Below are 21,228 nucleotides of genomic sequence, written 5' to 3'. Positions count from 1 at the left end.
AGTAAGATATTTTGAGAGAGAGAAATGAATGGGTAAAGAGACACACACAACAGAATATTATTCATCCATAAAAAAGGAATTATTACCTTTTACAACAACATGGATGGACCTTGAGGCTATTATGCTAAGTGAAATAGGTCAGACAGCGAAAGACAAATACCATATGATCTCACTTATATGTGGAATCTAAAAAACAAAATACAAAACATAAAATAAAAACTCATAGATACAGAGAACATATTGGTGGTTGCCAGAAATGAATAGGCCAAACGATACAAATTTCAAGTTATAAAATAATCAAATCATGGGAATGTAATGTATAGCATAGCAACTATAGTTAATAATACTGTATTGGATGGATATTTGAAAGTTGTTAAGAGAGTAAATCTTAAAACTTCCTATCACAAGAAAAAAAATCTGTAACTATATATGGTGATGGATGTGAACTAGGCTTATTGTGGTGATCATTTCGTAACATATACAAATATCAAGTCATTTTGTTGTACACCTGAAACTAATACTATGTTCTATGTCAATTATATGTCAATTAAGAAGGTACACATACATGGAGAGCACTAGATCAGTAACCAATATTACTATTAATACTATAATTTTTGTTGGTAACTTTCCTCCATTATTAATAACAGCCCAGGAATGTATTTTTATTACATCCCAGTCCAGGAATGTTTTTCAATAAATTAATATAATTTTTTAAAAAGAGTAAAAGAATACAAAAACCCAAATACTAAATCAGAGTTCCCTATGACACGCATAGATTGCTTAGATGACATGTGTATCTTTATACTAAACCAAGAACATGAGAAAAGAGAATGCCCATAAAAAACTTTGGAGACATTTACAGTCGTGGGGATGGGCCAAGCATTGCTGCTCTCCTAGGAGATCAGTTGCTTGAAGCCTGCATCAGAAAGTGCAGTTCAAAAGGGTCAGTCCAGGAGCCTGTCAGCTGGCCAGCAGTGGCCCTGGAAAGCCTGACCCAGCTGTCTTTCTCTGGACACTGCCTCCTGCCCTTGCCACCAGTGGCTTCCAGCCCCATTACTCTTGGCCCCGAGTAGTATGTTGCAAGATCGCTCAGACATACACGTGCCCTCTAGCTCTCCATGCTATTTCTACAGCTTTGAACTTACACCCAATTTGCCCTTGTATTTGTCATCTGTCAATTTCTTAGGCTATTTTCTCTATCTCCTCCAGCCCCAAGGCCTCTCTGACCTCCTTAGGGGCCATTACATTTTCTACAAAGACCCAGAGGAGCATTGGGTAGGCACACTGCATTCTGCCAAGCTTACAACTCTAGTTGTAGCAATCTGCCCCGAGAAAGACCTTTAAACCTCCATTCGGTCCTGTCTTTTACCCTCTGTCATCTCTGAATATAGACATTCAGGCTGGGATTGAGCATAAGCTATGCCTTTTCTCAACCTATTTCATTACAAATGAAGAACTGTACCATTTTAAGACATTAAAATGGAGGCATTTCTCTCCTTCTAAAGTAACTGTGTTCAGCAACCCTCACAGAAAATTCTCCTATATTCTCAGCTATCCCATGTGCTAAAGTTTCAACCTGCTATTTGTTGAAGCAGAGATTGGTTCAATATTGGTTGTCCTCAAATATCTTTTCTCCCCTTCTTCTATGGTGATAGAACCCATAATTGGTAGATATTCATATGAATGTTCAGTATAAAGTTTGCATAGCGTAGCCCCCTCTACAGTTAAGTGTGGCCATGTTACTAAGAGCTGGCTAATTGTAAGTGATGGGAAATTATATGTTCAACTCTGAGATGTGTCTTAATGGAAGAGGCATGGCCATCACTCCCCCATTTCCTATCCCATGCTTGTAATATGGATGTGATGGCATGCTATAGAGGACCATTTAGGTAAGGGCAAGGTCCTAAGTGTCATAGAACAATAAAATAGAAGAGACTTGGATCCCTAAATGACCTCATGGAGCAAAACCTCCATTCCATCCCTGGAACCATCTACTCCTTAATTATAACAGGAGAGAGAAATACATTTCTACCTGGTTTAAGTCACAGTTACTTTAGGAGCTTATATAATAATAAATATACTTGCTCTCTGTCCCTGAATCTTCTCTTAAGTCCAAATCGTACTCATTCTTTTGACTCTCTTCAGATAATTGTCTATTTTTCCCTGTCCGTGTAGCTTTCCTGTAAACTTCCTCCAGATACTCTTTATTCAAAGTACTTAACTTCTCTGAGATTCTATCTCCTCATCAGTAAACAGTGGCACCTACTTCACAGTGTTATTAAACATTAAATGAAATTTTGTATATACTACATGGCCGATTAAGGATGGCCACAATTCTTTTGGTTTCTCCCCCATTGAAAGGCAGGTTCTGTGCCCTTTCCTTTGAGTCTAGGTGAACTCTATGACTACTTTGACCAGCAGACTATGGCAGAAGTGATGTTGTGGCCCCCATTAAACATCGCCTGGTGCTTGAGTTAACCTACTTACCCTTGGTTAGGTGACCTTCTGAGGTATAGTACAACGTTAGCTTGAATCATTTTTCCTTTCTCGTGACTTCATAGACTACATCAGATTAGGAAAATGCCCATATTTATACTCTCAGCTTCCACTTCTGTCTCTTGGAACCCTTATTCTTGGAAGCCAGCTGCCATCTGAGAAGTACGACTATCCTGAGACCACCACGCTGTGAGAAACCAAGCCGTGTGGAAATTGGGGCCAAGGAGCACTGAGCAAACATGTGACTGTGGGTCTCCGAGCCCCAGATGCCCTAGGGCCTGCCATGTAGATCCTAGACAAATTGCCCAGCAAAGACTTCCCCAAGTTCCTGACCCATGAAATCAGGAACAAATAAAAGGTTGTGTGAAGCTACCGAGTTTTGGGGGTAGTTTGTTAAGCAGCAATAGATAACCAGAACAATGTACATTGGCACATGGTGAGTGCATCCTTGTGGTGCTGACCCTGGTTCAGGCTTAGCAGGAGCGCTCAGTGACTCTTCGGAAGTCCTCCAGCAGGATGATATCCCACGTGAATAACGTCTAACATTCATAAAGCAGCACAGGTATTATTCGTATCACAGTTTTATGTTTTTATTATTTTTATAACAGTATTTTTACTTAGTTGGTTTCCTTTGTAACCTGTGTATTTTGTTTTACACAATTGAAAACCTTATACTGAGATAAAATCCATAAAACTTCATTAAACTTTCAAAAGAATCCATGACCCAAAAAAAATGTAATAAGGAAAAAGAGAATAAACTAAGAATCCTTGTTGGGGGGTGGCAGAGCCAGCAGGTGAAAGGAACCTGGGTCCCTGGATAGCTGCATGAAGCAGAGTCCCCTCCGTAACCATCTCCACAAACTTATGGTGGACTGTGATAGGAGCTTAAAATAAACTTCTATTGTGAGATGTGGGAGTTTCGTTATTTAGCCCATTCTTCCTAATACAGTGTCTCATTATAGAAGATTTCATTCAGACCCATCAAAAAAGGCTACCCAAAGGAGAGACTCTGATAAAGGACAGAAGAGTTTAGCCAGGATAATCTAAAAAGACAAGAGCAATTCTGAAGATTATAACCAGTCTCATGAACCACCTCAGCCTGGGACCTTGCTGTTGTGGAGCCCCCCTTTCCCAGGCTCTCCCATCTCCCCGTGCGGACTCTTGTGTGCCTGATCTCTTCCTTGAGGCTGACCCTTGGCCTCCTCTAAGCTTCTTCCAGGTAGAAGAAGGGGCAGCCATTGCTCAGTGTTGACCCCGCCGCCTGCGAGCACTGGCCTCTGCCTTTCCTTGGATCAGGTTGATCTCCTTAGCTTCCCCCTGTGCCTCACTCTTGGCCTTGGCCTGAGGTCTCCTGGCCTGGCTCCCACCCAGCACCCAGAATGCCCCCGTCTAACATTGCCTGATATTAAGCCATTAACCCTGGGTTGAGTGACCTTCTGAAGGGTTAGTCAACACTACTTGGAATTACTTTTCCTTTCCCACAGTTACTTTGAGCAGATTGAGTTAGAAGAATATACATATTTGTACTCTCGGCTGTTCCTGTTACCCATCATATAGTGCATGACAGTAAAAAAATCAAACAAACACAAAAAAAACCTATTTATTGAGCACTTTACTATGTGTCAGCCAATATGTTAAATACTTTTGCATTTCATTTAATCATTGCCAAAATACCCCTTTGAGGGAGGAATTGTAGCAGCATATTTTCAGAAGAAAAAATGAAAGAAACTCTATAAGATTAAGTCACTGCCTGAGGCCACACAACTATTAAGAAGTAGAGCTGGGAGTCTGAACTAGGTTTATCTCATCCCAAAGCCCATTCCCTTTTCACTCCACAATGTTGACCACCCCATTTGGGGCTATGATTATTCAAATCGGCATATGGAGTACTAGGTAAGCCTGGGGGAGAATAGAAAGTGTGAAATATTTCATATTTCTCTTGACAACTTGAACCATAGAACAGAAATGTGGCCATCATTTCCCAATGACGTTAAGGTCATGAAAAGCAGTCAAAAATAAACATGGTAAAATGTAACAAGGACAACACTTCAAAAGGAAAATACAAATACACAACTTAGAGGATTAATTCTGTGTGTGCTTACTTAAAAATATTCTCAGGTTCATAATGACTTAGCAGAACAACCCTAAAGATATGTTTTGATGTAGGTGATAGTGTTGAATATTGTGTTGTTATTTTTTAAAGCAGGACTCCAGGAGTTATTGGCAAAAGCATGGCATGGAGAAACCATGATGTAATCTTTCCACTCTGCACAACTTTGGCCAGGACCTCGTTGGATTATGTGGCCATTTTGGAGCCACTAATTGCAAGCGATGTGTGAAGGTCTTTGGCATATTCCAGGGACAAAGCAATAAAAATTACCAGCTTGGGGTAAAGAGCCTTATTAACAAAGCCCAGTTGACCACGTTTATGGAGAAGCAGGAGAGACCAGTGATTAGGATGAAAAATCAGGAATTTCAGTCACTGTTGAAGTCTTTTTCAAAGCGTTCACCAGAGACCATGTGTATCAGCATCACCTGCAATGCATGTAAGAAATGCAGACCTTGGGAAGACCCCACACTTACTAAACCAAACTTCTGTGGGTGTTCAAGAAATAGGAACACTAAAGTTGAAAAATCTTTGTGCCAGTGCTTCTCAGCCTTAGCTGCATGTTGGAATCACCAGGAAATCCACCCCAGAGAGAATCATTGATCGGCTGCCTCCTGCATGCCCCACACTGGGGATGGAGCCCGGGACCAGGCATGTGCCCTGACTGGGATTTGAACTGTGACTTCTTGGTTCATTGGTCGACGCTCAACCACGAAGCCATGCCGGCTGGGCTAGAATGCTTCTAAACAATGGTGACTGTCAGAGAATGATCTGAGACCTAGTCCTCAGGGTGGTCTTTCTCTTCACTGTGGGCAACTCCAGGCACTAAGTCTGGTCATTGGAAATGTCCTAGTGGCCATAGGTACAGTGGCAACTTGCTCCATAGCAGAAGAGAGGTGATTACTGCTGCTATTGGCCATCTGTGCCCTAGATTCCATTTGAATCCATTACCAGGGGACTTTGCATTTTGGACCTTATCTGACTGTGTAATAACATCAATTGTCTCCTGAAGATATTTGACAATTTCTGGTAGAAGCTCTTCCCTTACCCTCTTAAAATTTTATTTTAGGTAATTGTCTTCTTTTGCTATGGATGCATAATCTTGTACATTATATTTTTAAATCATGACAAAATACACATAACATAAAATGTACCATCTTGACCATAACTTTACACTTCAAGAGTGTTAAGTATATTCACATTGTGCAACTAATCTACAAAATTCTTTTCATCTTACAAAACTGAAACTCTACCTATGAAACAACTTTCCCACTCTCGCCTCCACCAGCTGCATAGTATCTTTTGAACATAAGAGTTATCAATTTAATCAACTCTTTTAAAGGTTTCCTAACATTCATTGGCCTACAACGTTTCACTTGGTGTTTAGCCACATTTGCCAATCCAGTCTTATTAAATCAAAATACTTTCTCCTTCATGGATCGACATACCATTGGTCTATACACTCCAAACAAAAATCCATTCTAGTTTTTCTTTAGGTAAAACATTTCTCCATTTAAGAAAGAATAAAAGTAGAATTCTATAAACTAAATTTCTCTTGAATCAAAATAAAATATGTAGACAGCATTTCACTGCTATTCAACTGCCACCTTTATAGATATAGTCCCAAAAATAAAAAAAATAAAAACAACCTAAATGTTAATCAACAGGAGACTGGTTAAATACTTACAGTACACTGTATTATATAACTGTTAAAAATAATGTGATAGCTCTGTGTGTGCTGATATGGGGAAATCTGCAAATATATTATTAAATAAAAAATTCAAGGTATAACACTTTTTTGGAAAAAAAACTTAATTATATACACACACATATATATGTATACACATACATACATATGTGTATGTGTGTCTGGGGACATATACCCTTTTCTGTTAAGAAGGGGTGGGAGATTGTGGGAACACTACAATTTATCATTTACACCTCTCAGTAATGTTTGAATTTTTAAAAATACTTCTAAATTAAAAATATACATATCAATAGTTATCTAGACAATGGGATTTAGGGCCATTTAAATTTTAGTCTTCATTATTTTCACCATATAAAGAAGCACACTTAAAAAATATCTGGCAAGACAAAACAAAACCCAGAATTTTATTTCATGCCTTATATATTTGGGCAAATACTTTCACGACTAGTTTAAATCATATAGTCTTCCATTGTTTATGTCTCTACAATAAAAAGCCAGACCAAACTAAATCAACCAACCAAACAAAGAAACAAACAAAAAATCCCTGCTTTCTTTTCTCTTCTCTCTCTCTCTCTCTCTCTCTCTCTCTCTCTCTCTCTCTCTCTCTTTCTCTCTCTCCTCTTTTTGGCAAGACAGTAAATGACATTTACTAAAAATCCCCTCAGTTTTCTTCTTGGTGCTCTGAAAACAGTCTTTGCAAAAGCTTTGTAATGTTATTATTTTTTAGTAGTAAGCTTTAGTACAGGATTCATCATTTTCTATAGATTTTGCTTAGACAGTTTTACGCAAAGATTCTATTGTTTCATTGAATAGAATGTAACATCTAACTATCCTTCGGGGTCTGAGACACTGAAAGGTCCTGTCTTGTAATAAGATTGCCACTTTGTCTTCTTCCAGTCCTGGTCGTTAAGCTTTGTTGCAAGTGAAAATGTTCTGCTTTTCTGGGGCCAGAGAAGCATAGTGTTAATATCCATGCTCCCACAGGCAGGGCAGTAGAATAAGAGATCTTCGCCTCTGGAAACAAGCTCAAGATTTCCATGAATGCCATGCCCCAAAATTTAGTAAAAATATTTCCTTTTTTTCTGTTGTGAAAGGATATGTGATGTTAATTTTCCGGTTACTACTAGTATAGCTAACAATGTTCATCTCTATGCATGAGTAAGTGCATTGAGCAGGTGTGTGAAAAATGACATAAATGAAGCCATTGCAAAATGGAGTGGGAGCTGCCATTCCAGAGAAACTGCCTTGCACGTCTTCCTCCTTGAAACTTTGGAATGTTTGGACGGGGTCAAACCAACCTTGTCTTACAAGTATTTGTGAAGCCAGCAAGATAGTGGACATCCTGACCACAAGGACTGATGTTAGGAACTCTCTATCTGAAGACAGAATCAGTAACCAATCACGTACAGACAAGAGCAGCTCAGCTGATCAGCACCTGTAGGAATTATTTGTGTGTGTGTGTGTGTGTGTGTGTGTGTGTGTATTTAATTATTCCTTTCCTTTTCTCAGAAAACCTCTTACCTTCACACTACCTGGGTTTCTGCCTGAATCTATGCTCCCCAAACTGTAATTCTTCAATTCCAATTAAGTGTTTCTTGACTCTCATTTCAACAATTTTAAGTCCACACTTGTAGCAAATCAGTTCTTAATGACTTCTTAAGAAAAAAATATGTTTTTGTTTAAAACCGATCACTTTGAAAGAAAATAAGCAAAACCCAAACACACTTTTAGCTACCAGAACATTAGAGTTACAAAAAAGTCCAGGCTATATTACGTAACGTTAAATGGTGTTCCTAACTGAACTCACCCTACTGTGCCCAGCATAGAACTGCAGAATGTACTTACTTAGAATTGAGCAATATTCATTGGAAAATAAATTTCTGGCAAATGTACAAAGTATGTGTGGTTCCCATAGAATTAAACAAAAATAGATCTTGTTCAAAATAATAATAAAAATCCCATGGGACTGACTAATAAAAGACGGCTGGCACAATTTGAATTCTACTGCAAGAGCTAAAGTAGAACTTAACGAAGTGGTAACACAGTTGAGTCATTTATCATTCTTTGCAACTACAGCAGCCATCCTGGTGACTATGTTCGGATAAGAATTCGGGCTCCTGACCACACTGGAAAAACAAAACAAAAATTGCTTCTGTATTTTGGGGTTTCAGCAAACCGACAATGCGCCATCCGGACACCACAGATGTTAGCCATCATGCTGATCACAGAAGAGTCAGACACTAAACACAACTTCTTGTTTCATTTGTGCTAATGTTTCTAAAATGTCATTCCATTGGGCAGGGGTTTTCTCGATATAAAATTCTAAAATAAGAATAATATGATCAGCCCTAACCGGTTTGGCTCAGTGAATAGAGCGTCGACCTGCGCACTGAAAGGTCCCGGGTTCGATTCCGGTCAAGGGCATGTACCTTGGTTGCGGGCACATCCCCAGTAGGGAGTGTGCAGGAGGCAGCTGATCGATGTTTCTCTCTCATCAATGTTTCTAACTCTCTATCCCTCTCCCTTCCTCTCTGTAAAAAAAAAATCAATAAAATATATATTTTTTTAAAAAGAATAATATGATCAGAATATATTGTTCTTCACATAAGGATGAAAATTATCACGTCAGATTTCAGTTCACTTTGCATATAATAAATACAGCCCAGTCCCAACCCCCTTCCACCGTCATGTAATGTTTACTATTTTCCAAAAAAAAAAAATTATTTACAACCATCACTAAATGATTATGCAATTTTTCTATCATTGTAACATTTTTCACATAATAAACTCAGTAATCAGAAAAACATCCTTTATTCAGAATATTCGTCTTAGAAAATATAGTCACTGAGCCTTCTTTCCCGGTTCCTCTGAGTGCCGCTGATGGCGAATTCTCTGGCCCGGACTACCTTTCGCCACCGGGGCTGGCTGAGGCCCTTGCAGGTTTCAGAAGATGACGAAGTTAGTGACACCCCTGATCCAAGACAACCGCTCAGGTTGGGGTTCCTGTGCGGACCCCCGAGCGGTTTCAGGATGTGCCCCACCAGCCTTGGAGCGCATCACCACGAGGAGCGAGATGCCCCTGCGGAGCCTCCAGCGCAGGGTCCACCCCGTCGCCACCGCAGGGGACCTGCCATCCGAAACCTGGCGGAAACCCGGGGGACCGACGCTGTTCTGTCCACAATGATGAGCTGCACCTGCTCCGTGTATTCCTGGGACAACGTGGTCCGGAGAGTCGGGTCCCAGCTCCTCTTTGACCAGACGTACAGCTCTGACTTTGACCTCCTGACAGTGAGCGGCATGGCCAAGCCCCCTCAAGGTGAGGGTAAGTCCTTCAATGCGCCGCAACCTGTACCACAGCGTCTCCCAGCAGCGCCTGGGGATGGGGAAAGGAAGATACAACTTCCCCAGCCCAAACCCGCTGTGGAGGCCGACACGGATAAGAATTAAATCGCCTGGAGACGACGTTGACCTGATTGCCCGCGGTGCGCATGGCTGGGTCGTGACTGGAGCCCATGGGGGAGTGTCCTCCATCAACATCAAGGCCCTCAGCGAGTGGGACTCGGGCGCTCTAATGGCGCTGCCTGGCATCAGAAGCTGGAGTCGCAGCCAGGGGCCGCATTGCCACCCGCCGAGCTGAAGAACAACAGCTACAAGTTGTCCCGATGGACCTGCTGGGCTTTGCTGGCCAGATCCGAGGACCTCAAGTTTGGTTACCTGTCCTGGAACCGTGAGAAAGACTTCTCGCACCACGTCATCCTGGGCACCCAGCAGTGCCCGCCCCACGAGTGTGCCAGCCAGAGCCACCTGAGCAGAGAGGACGCTGGGGCATGCTCACTGCCTCCTCCACTTCTGCATGAAGCTGGAGGAGGGCCAGTACCTCGTCCTCCAGGACCCCAACAAGTGGGTCATTCAGGGCTATGGGCAATGAGGATGAGGGTGAGGATGGGGAGGAAGAGGAAGAAGAGGAAGAAACAAGCCAGAGGGTGATGTGGAGCTGGCATTTATAAATCCATGGAGCCCAGAAGGGCCTTTGATGCCTGGTGGAATGTTTGTCTGATACTTGCTCTCTGGAGTTTTGACAAATAGAACAAAGTATGTCTCAGAGAAAGAGAAGAGAGAGAGAGTGAGAGCGAGAGCGAGAGCGAGAGAGAGAGAGGATACAGTCATGCAAAACATAGTAAAGATTTGCCTACTTCTTCTTGAAGAAAAGTCTCCTAAGAGACCATAGAAGGAAAATATTCCAGTAAGAAAAGCATGAACTGCAAACTACTTGTGTGTACAAGTGTTCGTTAGCTGGTTTGCCCTTGGAAATGGCTGCCTGGGGGTATTCCCCACCCCCGAATCCTTTCTAAAGAAAATGAAAAAACCCTTTTCCGATGCTGTTATTCGTTCAGGTGGCCAGTCCAGAGAAGCCCCCGCAGACTAGAGAGTAGTTCTCCGCATGGACCTCACGCTTGCTGGTGCACAGGCCTCCTATCTTCCCACCTCAATGGGCTCTGAATGGCCCCGGAGGTACCACCGAGTCAGGCTGGTGTCAGGGACATTGTCTTTCTAAATGATGAAAAAACAGTTAAACGTCACTATAACATGTTCCTAGAATGGCACTGTTACTGAGATGCATGGTGGCAGAATAGAAAGAAGATGGGTTTTTATGTTAGATGAACCCAAACTCAATATCTTGCTTCTACCTTTTCTAGCCAGTAACAATAATTATTTCATAGAGTTTTGGAGGAGAGTAAATGTGATAACATTTTTAGTGTGTCTTGAATATAAAAAGACACTAAAAATCATAGCTATTATCAGTGTTGTTGTTACTGTTGGTATAATTTCCTTCTCTAATTGTCACACTTAGAAGTTCTATTCCCTCCTTGCCATGCCAATATTTTTCTTTTCAAGTCTCTCATGGTGCTAAAATGTTGGTTAAACAACAGTCTCCCCTACTAGGTTGGAAGCGCCATGAAGGCAGAGGCCTGGTCAACTTCATTTTGTATCCCTCCTTTTAGCCTGGCCTTCATAATACAAGTCGTTTTTTTTATATGCAGAACATGTCTGAATATATCAGAGGCTAATAAAGCTTTTAGGAACCTTTCCAATTCGAAATTACTAAAAATATGCCAGTATTTCAAAAAGCCTAAACTCACCTCCAGAAATGCTTATGAAATACATTTCAACACACAGCCAAGGCCAAGACATAATGGCAATGTCAAAACGCACAGCAGCACCTTACTGCTGCTCACTGCTGCTTATTAGAAAATAATGCTTAGTGCACCCCTGCTTTTGCTCTCGTTTGAAGTTTTCCCATGAAATACGTGATGCACAGGTATCACAGCCTCATCATACGGGTGCAGAATGTGAGACAAATAAGATCTGTAAACAGATTACTGAAAGGCTATTGTGCAATCGATGGCGACATTGGCACAGAACCATCACCTCCTGTCATTCTCCCCCTTGGAAACGGACATTTATGTCTCAAGATTAAGCTCGGGTTTACATTTAGAGTTTAATATCTGCTGCTATTATAGTTACTGTCAATATCATTTGCTTTCCCCATTGGAATTATATTCTAAAAACATTTGCTAATATGTCTCTAAGGGCATTTATTGCAGACCCTCAAAAACAATATTGCTTTTAATTTTTCAATCTGAACTATCCAAGTGTTCTCCACAGAGTAGGCTGATATTATTAGAAAGATTACTGTCCTAGATTAGTAGAGTTTTCAAGGAAATAAAGAGTTGCAGGTTTGTTCCCCGGCCTGGTTTGGGTGCATGTGGGAGGCAACCAATCGATGTTTCTCTCTCTCTTCCTTCCTCCCTCTTTTTTCTGCTCTCTCTAAAAATCAATGGGAAAAAAATATCCTCAGGTGAGGATTAACAACAACAACAAAAAAGAGTTGTACAGAAAGCTCCACGGTTTGGATCCTTGTTAAATTGTTAGTCCACAATTTCCTCCTGGCGTACTAAGAGGAAACATTACTATTAAGAGAGGATTGCATTTCCTGGATAAAGGGAAGGAGGATAGTTTCATACTTACAGTTGTTTTGGTATTTCTTATTATAATCTGTTGCAACTGTGTAATAACATTTTCCCTTTGCTTTCTTTATAAAAATCATCCTGAGAAAAAAAAGACAGCTACCTTTCTTAGCAACTGGCCCCTCTTCCAAGTATGCTGTCTGCACCCTCACCAAGAGAGGCTTCGGCTTGGAAACTCATGTAAATGCTGTAAAGTCACATAGACCCAACCCCTGAGGCAGAGCCAGACAGGACCTGAGGACATGCCTCCTCCACTCAGCCGTTTTCCCTGACACACAACACAGACAAGTATGATTTCTGAAGGGCCATAGGGGTATGCCTACCATGTGAGTGGGAACCCATTGGGTTTGCCTTGCTAAAAGCAGAGAGGCAACTAGGTAGAATAGACAATGTTCTCCTTGTCACCCCAAATTCCTTCCCATCGGGATAACTGATGCTTGAAATTCTGTAAGTAGAAGTCCTTAGTTCCCTAATGAGAATACTCCTGAAGAAAAACAAGAACACATTAAACCTTTGTTTGTCATTTTCTCTTTCTGCCTCTTTGGAGAAAGAAATTGATCAAATCCTTTCTTGAGAGCAATGTAATAGAGAGTGAGGGCTATTGGGTAAGGAGAAAGCAGAAGAGGGAAGCATCACTGGCCAGCTTCTCCTGGGCCGTGTGTATCAGCGAGGTCCCTCCATCCTGGGAACATCTCACCACTAACAGGCCAGTGAGGAATCTAGAACTAGTCCTTTAAAGTAACTGGTGTGTTAGCTAGACTTGGAGATGAAATGCCATTTTCTGAAAGTCTTCCATAACTAAGTTGTATGTTGCTCAAGTTTCTGATATAATGACTGATATCCTAGAGCAGTGGTCGGCAAACTGCGGCTCTCGCTTTAAAAAGTATACCCTATGAGGTATTCTAAATTCTTAGTGTGGCCATTCTATCTGAAACAGGAGTACAAACCTTTTTTTTTGCTAGAAACACTGGAGAACAGAACCCAATGTATATTCCATAACACTATTCAACTTTCCTTAAGAACCTGATAGCTGACAAATTCTTCAGCGCTGTTTTCCTGTCTTGCTGGTAGATCAAGGAGTTCAAGGCTCAGGACTCTCACTGGCTTGCTTCCTCCTGTCTGTATCGGGGAACTGCAGAAGCAGCTACAATGGTGGCGGCTTCGATAGCCCTCCTTATCTCTGTCCCTCTTTCCCTAATTCTAGACTCGGATTGGTCACCCTTTTCCTTTCAGAGACGCCTCTTGGAACGTGACAGCTCACACTGTTATTTTGCTGTAAGGCAAAGTGACATTTTAAGTATTGTAATAATGCCATAGTATTTGACATTACCACTCTGATATGTGAGAAAGGTCAAAAAATGAAGGTAATACCTGCTTTTACAATACAAAATATATAGCCAGGAGTAAAAAAAAAAATACAGTTTATGCTTGAATATTGAATAGTAGTCTATGTGGAATGCTCTGGGATATAATGTTCGGCTAAAATATTTTTCTCATTTGGCCCAATACTTGTATATAAACTAAGCTGACATGGTTCCCAAGCTAGCTGGAGCCTTTTGTCTAGTGCTCAGCTATGAGCCTAGAACTGACCTCCCATTTTCCATGGAACCAAAGAATAATGTGAATACCACGTAGCCTATGAGCTTCACATCAGCACAGGAGGCATGCGGCTGAAGAAGCCTTCTTCAAGTTCCACTGCCTCTCCTCCTGTCGCCCCTTCCCCCTCAGTCATCCAGTTTATCCGACCTTGACTTTCTAGAAATAAAGTCACTTTAATTATGACTCAGCTATCTGTAGAAACTCTTAATGCGTTACGGTCATTTTCTTATTCAACTTGCAACACCTCTAACAGACCCACGGGAAACATAGTTCCATTATTACAGCAAAGAAAAACAGGTGCAAATAGTCTAAAATATCTGCACATAGCAAGGAATCAAAAGCCTAACCGTTAAAATGTGATTGCCTCATTTCTTTAGAACCCAAGATTTTATTTTGGTGTGACACTGTCATGAAAATATGGATAAATGCTACTTAGTAAATGGAAAAAAAGTACTTTAACCTTTCTGATAAAATTCAGCAAGCATGAGATTGTCACAATTAGAATCAGTTGTCTTTTCCAAATTTAGGTGACCTTTTTTAAGTGGAGCAATTGAAATCTAATTAAACACTAAGAAGTTAAGGTTTCAGTCAAGAACCAGTTTCTAAATTCACAATGTCAGTGCCAAGGCTCTGCTTACTTGTAACAGAAAAAATAATTAATAGAGGATTTTTGAAATGTTGCATGTGCACACTGCAGTATTTGAGATAGTCTCATAAAGAGAATATTCAGTAATTTTATTAGCTACTTTTATATGTCAAAGAAGTATAAAATACTTGAAAAAGAAAGTCACTGATAATGAATGCTGCCATCAACTTTGCAGGGCACAACAGTCACCAGATACGTAGGGAGATAAAAGTGTTCAGTATCGGACTGTACCTTTCATTTGTGACCTAAGGGTACGGTTGTGGGGGGGGTCAGTGGGGGGCCCAACAAGTGGCTTTTAGGTCAATATCAAGTCAACTTCAGGAGCTCCACAGAGCAGATTAGCTCAATGAGAAGATCTGGGAAGGATCGCATGTTCTTTTCCCTGACATGATAAAAACAAAGAATCTCAGCCTGATGCGTCCCTATTCATGCCATTCCTCACGCCAAGGATGGTTTGGGCACTTAAAAACATTAATAGCAATGCTGATGCTCATATGGGCCTTGAAGTGTTTTCAAAACACTTCCATATCCTTTCTCATTTTGTCCTCACCCAGCCCATTGTCCCCATTTACCAAATGCAGACACACTCAGTTTCTCTGAAATCCAGGTTGCAACCACTCCACACCATGAGATGCAATCCAGACCTTGAAGTGGGTCAGAGAGCAATATCTGGGCCCTGCCCCGCACCCCCGGCCCTCAGAGGCTGAGAGCAGAGCTACCGCCAGACGTAAGTTTCCTGTGGGTCTGCTAGAGGCGTTGCAGTCAGTGAAGTTCTTGCAGGAGAGGACAATCTACTGGACCTCGGGTGGGGATTAAGGCCAGAGTCTTCTGTGCCATCCAGCACCCAAATCCCTCCTTTCCAGGCGGAGGCACTGTCAGATTAAGCACAACGTGCCCTGTTGTGAAGTAGGCCCTGTGAGGTACCCCAACATTCCATGCAATCAAGCCTGCTTCGGAACATGTATACAACAATGATTGCAACTCATGTTGGGTCAGCTGCAGTACATATAACCCATCATGAAGTCTCCCACGAAAAACTTCACATTCTGACTCTAAAATGTCCAATAGGAATTAGTTCCATCTCTGACCTAAATTAAAATGAGACACATGCAACATTTTCCAAAAAGCAAAGCACAAATCCATCTTATCAATCAAAGAATACCAAGGTAGCTAGGCAATAGGTTTCAGAGAAACATGGCTCCATTTCGAATAGAGCCGGAATTCACATCTTCCCCTCCCGAAAAAAATGTTCTCTAACAAAACCATAAGAAATATTTTAAATTTCCTTAGAAAATCCCTAGTTCTTGTTTGCAGTCGTAAAGGGTAAAACCTAAATAGCTGTTGGAAAGAACAACTTGTTTTAGAAACCAAGTTACTTTGGCTCCCAGAGGCCCCATAGACAGTGTTTTCCTATTTGCTGAACAAGTGTAGATTTCGGCCGGGCACTGCAGCCTTTTTCATGTTAAAATTTCAGAACGCTTTGAAATACTATTATGACCACCACCTTTTTACAAAAAGGAAATTGATGTAAAAAATAACTGTCCAGCAATGAGAGTCAGTTTAGGGTAGTGATTCTCAACGTGTGGGCAGAGGATCCCTGGGAGTCTTGGGGACTTTTCCAGTCCTTCCTTTTCCAGCCACATATCTGTGTGAGGCAGGATTTTGTCCATATACTTCAATCAAAACAACATATGGCAACAGTTTCAATGAGGAATCAAGCTGGAGAATCAAACTGCCTCTTGTTGGGCCACACATTAAAGAGATTTGCAAAATGTAAAACAATGCCATTCTTCTCACTGAATTTGTTTTTGCTTTGCAAAATACAGTTTTTGTCATAAAATATGTTATGTTTATATGTAATTGGGTTTCTTATTGTTACTTTAAAATAAAATACTAAATATTTTTTAAATTCCTTAGGTTTAATTTCTAGTGTGATAGATAGAAATAGAAGTAGCTCACATAAACAAGAGCTCTTTGAGGTCCTCAATACAGTTTAAAGGAAGCTGAGGTCTGCTGGGTGAGGGAATAAAACCCCCATAAAACGAGCGAGTCTAATCACATTATCAAAAGAGAATAGAGTAAGGGTGAATTTGAAATCCAAATGATGAGATCAATGTTGTAGTAAAAGGAAAAAAAGAATTCAGAAAGAAAAGATATTTTCAGTAAGATTAACAACAAAAATAAAGTTGTAGGCAAACTATTTGTAAGGATTAAAAAATATGGAAAATTAAATTCAGGTAAGAGCCCTCTCTTTTTGAGACTTTCATGGGAAATTGTTTTTGAAGGGGAAATTTGTGTGAATTTGCTCTTGAGGGGTGATAGCAAAATCACTGGGAAGGAAGAAAGGAAGTTATGTTAGCAATGGAAGTATTACCGATGGATCAAAATATTGATACGTGAATTGATTTTAATTAAAAAACAAGTCAGCATACAACATAAATGTTTAATAATTGTGAATTGGTTACTTAAAGTGATACATCCTTATGATGGCATATTCAGCCAATTATATTCTAGAAGAATTTTAAGGGCTTAGAAAAATATCCACAAATCAAAAGGCAGATTGCAAAACAACATTTGGAAAAATATAAGTATAGAAAAAAAAACACGAAGGCTATAAACAAAGATGTTAATTTGGGTTATCTCTGAATGATCAGATGAGTGATTATTTTTGATTTATGAAAGTACTTCATTATGAACCCCTTAGTGTATATTTAAAATACATTTAGATTTCTATAAAATTTTATTTACCATAGAAGTTTTTTAATTGTTGACACAATTACAGATGCCCTTCATTTTCCCCACCTTTGCTCCCGCCACCCCTCCCCTGGCCTTCACCACTCTGTTGTCAGTGTCCACGGGCTATGCATTTATGTTCTTTGGCTACTCTCTTCACCTTCTTGACTGATTATTATTACATTTTTTTGTATTTTATTATATATTTAGTTTTCCCAAAATAATAACAATATTCCAACAAATTTGTTTTGGTAGAGCTGCCTAACAGTCTCGTTTTCTTCAGAGGGTCCCAAGTTGGAGCCATCTCTACCCAGACAAGCCACACCCACTGACTCCTCCCTGGTTTTAATAAATAGGCCCAGGCCGTCAGTCTCTTCCTTCCTTTTTCAAGGGTCACGGGAGAACTCTGTCTTGTTTTTTAATTTAGCAGCTCCAGATTGTGCTAATTGATTTTCGTCTGCAGATTGATAATTAGGTAGTTTGAAGCAGAATGATGAACTCTCCCTGAAATAATGAATGCAAATTAATGGGAAAGTATAACCCCAGGATTTCCTGTAAGAATCTTTTATTACAGTGACAGTTAGGAGTTTTTACAAGTACTTACCATAAATAATTTATTGCCTCTGGTGGCATGCCAGATACCTTCCCCGACTGTTACTGTAGAAACATCAATATCCATATACAATTTAATTCTATTTCCAGAGGTGAAATGAAAGTCGGCATTACCTTAATGTTACTGATGTGAGAATTGAGGCATTCACAGGCTAAGAAACTGGCTCAGATCCAACAACACATCAGAGGAAGAAGAGCTGGAACTAGTCTGCTGACACCCAAGCCAGGGCACTTGTGGCCTCTTCAAATCCTGCGCACTGCAAGCTTGTTTGGCACCGACTCTTCTACACGAGGGTGACACTATGACAGCCCACTACAAGCGCAAGGTGGGAAGTGTCAGTGTTATCTAGAAGGAGTTAACAGGAGGAAGAAGACGGTGCAAGGACAAGGCTCTGAATTACCTTCGGAGTAAAAGTCAACAAGCCCAGGCCCTGAGTAAGTGAGCACTAGCCCGTGTCCCCGACTTTGCCCACACAGGAGAAGCTCCGGCTGGTGGGAAGGGAAGGGAGAAAGAGTGCGAAGAAACATTTAAACAAGTGGAAAGAGGGCTGTTTTATTTTAAATAAATGTGGCACAGGAAAGAAATGCAGATGGAAAGACTAAGATACTTTTAAGTAGCAATTGTCAAAAGTTCCTTCTGCTTCCCCATTGTCGTAGGGAAATGATGATCCTTCCTTTAGGTCATCTAACCCTCTGTTTTGGTATGAGGGCAGTGGGGGGTGGGGGAGAATCCCAGAAAACCTAGATAGAGAAGGTCCACATTTATGGGAAACAAGGTTAGAGTCAAATGACTTACAAGGAGAATTATTTTCTTGCAAATTGATATAAAAAGTCTACCCTCCCACTAGCCACCACTTTTTAATCTTTTAATACTATTGAACAATCATAGTAAATAATCCTATATAATGAAAGCGCAGCATGCAAATTGTCCCCTCCACCAGGAGGTCGCCTGGGAGTTTAACCGGGGGGCGGGGCTGATGGGGGTGGGATTGGGGGGAGGGAGAGAGTTCCGGCCGGTGGTAGCAGCCCCTAGGGACTCTACCAGTGCACAAATTTCATGCCCTGGGCCTCTAGTACTTAATAATGCTTTACATAAATAACAATTTGTTTAAAAGATTCTAGTATTTATACCATGAAGCTGTTTACACTGGTCTTGATGAAAGAATTATAGGTCCCTCTAAACCAGGGGTCAGCACATGTTTTCTGTAAAGAGCCCTGTGGTAAATATTTTAGTCTTTGTAGCATACAAAAGATTTCTTTAAGAATGTAAAAATCATTCTTTGCTCCCCTGTACCAAAACATGGTTTGCTGCCCCTGCCTTAACCGATTGCAGCAAGCAAAGAGCCATCAAGGGCAGGGGCCCAGGATGAATGGGTCAGCGGTCTCCTCCTCCCCATAGACACTGTCCATCTTGTTCACACTGTACCTCCAGCCTCTAGAGCAGAGCCTAGTGTACTTAGGCCTAACACTCTAATTGTTGACTCAGTAAATACAGTTCTCTCCAGATTCAAATACTAGAGAGAAGTCACAATTTGTTGAAAGTCTCTAAGTCCTCCTCTCTTCATCTTTCTTAAACAGAATTTAAAAAATAATTTGATGTTAATTCTTTTCTATTATGAATCTTTGTGTTGAGAATCCACAGTAATGGGCCTTTGTTCTCTGCTGGCCAACAAGAGTCTTATCAATAATAAAATGACTAAATACTACAAGTTATAGCACAATACATTCTACATGTATGAGCATCTAAATAGAAAACAGTATTTAAAGGGAGTTAACATGTAACTGAGACTTCCTTCATGTGCAAATCCTCCTGGATAGAGGAACACGGGTATTTCCTGGTAGAGTGGCAGGAAACTAACAGTTCCTGAGCCAAGTCTATGCTAATGTGTTTAACACATTATTTAATATAATCCACACATGTCATTGCAAAGTAGAGAGTATTACATTTTATGGGTAGAAAACTGAGGCTCAGAAAAGTTGAATAACTTGCTCAAGTTCCAAAAATAAAATAAGTGACCAATCAGGATACAAATCCAAGCCTGTCTGTTGCCAAACTTCAGGCTCTTTGTATTATACCTGACTAAGGTAGAAATTGAATTTTTAGCTCTATCAACAATTTGCCGTGTGACCTTTGAGATGATCGCTTCACCTTATTCATTAAACACAAATACAAATAGCTACCCACCTCTCAGGGAGTTCAAAGCATTCATGAATGTTACAAAATACAGCCCATAGCACTACCTTGCACTCAACAAATATTTGCTGAATTTGAATTTTGTTGAACATCTGAATTGGCTGACTCCCATGAGAAAGAGAGAAAAGTATATGAAGCCATGAGAGGGAAAATGGAAAAAAATATGAAATGTACTTGGGGGCATAAATATAGACAAAGTAGGTGAAAAGCAGGATCTCTAGACAGTAGAAGATATTGGGATTCTAGAAAACTTAACATGAATGTTGTGTCAATGATTTTCAAAGGATTTTTATTTGCTTTTGCTGGCAACAGAGCCTTTCTTCAGAAATCTTATTTCAGATACAGAGCTATTCTTTGCCTTGCTTTGGGTTTCCATGGTGCCCCCTGAAGAACTTTCATGGCACCCCTAGGCCAGCCCAGGGCATGGTCTGAAACTTCTTGTTTTTATATCTGCCTCCTTCCTTAACACCCAGTCCGTATACTATTTATACTTAATGAAGGGTGGGTGTTCTCTTTCTAATAACATTACAGAGACCTCCTCTGTCTACTCTGCATTTTCCTGTTGATGGTTACCATGCTCAGAAGTTGAAGTGACTTTAGGCATGGTGGATTTTTTATGTATTAGTTGATTTAGAGAGAGAGGGAGGGAGAGAGAGAAACATCAATCATCTGCCTCCCACACGCACCCCGACTAGGGAGCGAACCTGCAACCTGGGCATGTGCCCTGACTGGGAATTGAACCGGTGACCTTTTGTGCATGTTCAACCAACTGAGCCACGCTGGCCAGGGCTAGGCATGGTTTGATTCAGGCTCTAAACTATGGGGTCAGGAATCTGTGTCTCCATTTGCTACACGGCATTTTCTGTGCAGACTCCATTCTCAAGGTTCTTTCTACTTGAGGCCAAGATGGCCACCAGCAGTTTCAGGCTTATGACATCCTTAGAACCTACCCTCTCAGGAGAGAGTGAAGCTTGCTGAAGAGCACAAGTCTCCTTCAAGGATTTGATTGGCTCATCATCAATCATGTGCTCGTTCTGATCCAATTACTATGGTTGGAGCAGTGCCCCAACACATGGATTGGAAAGGATGAGTGTGAAGCGTGAT

At 40.8% G+C, this 21,228-nt stretch overlaps 1 pseudogene; it reads left to right on the top strand.

Moving 5' to 3' along the window:
* The first annotated feature begins 9,261 nt into the window (after positions 1-9,261).
* Positions 9,262-10,318, top strand: LOC102439716 (annotated as a pseudogene).
* The last annotated feature ends 10,910 nt before the right edge of the window (positions 10,319-21,228 follow it).

The sequence above is a fragment of the Myotis lucifugus genome, unplaced genomic scaffold (assembly GCF_000147115.1).
Source record: "Myotis lucifugus unplaced genomic scaffold, Myoluc2.0 scaffold_18, whole genome shotgun sequence".
Classification (NCBI taxonomy): Eukaryota; Metazoa; Chordata; class Mammalia; order Chiroptera; family Vespertilionidae; genus Myotis; species Myotis lucifugus.
This window is presented reverse-complemented; position numbering and strand designations above follow the sequence as displayed.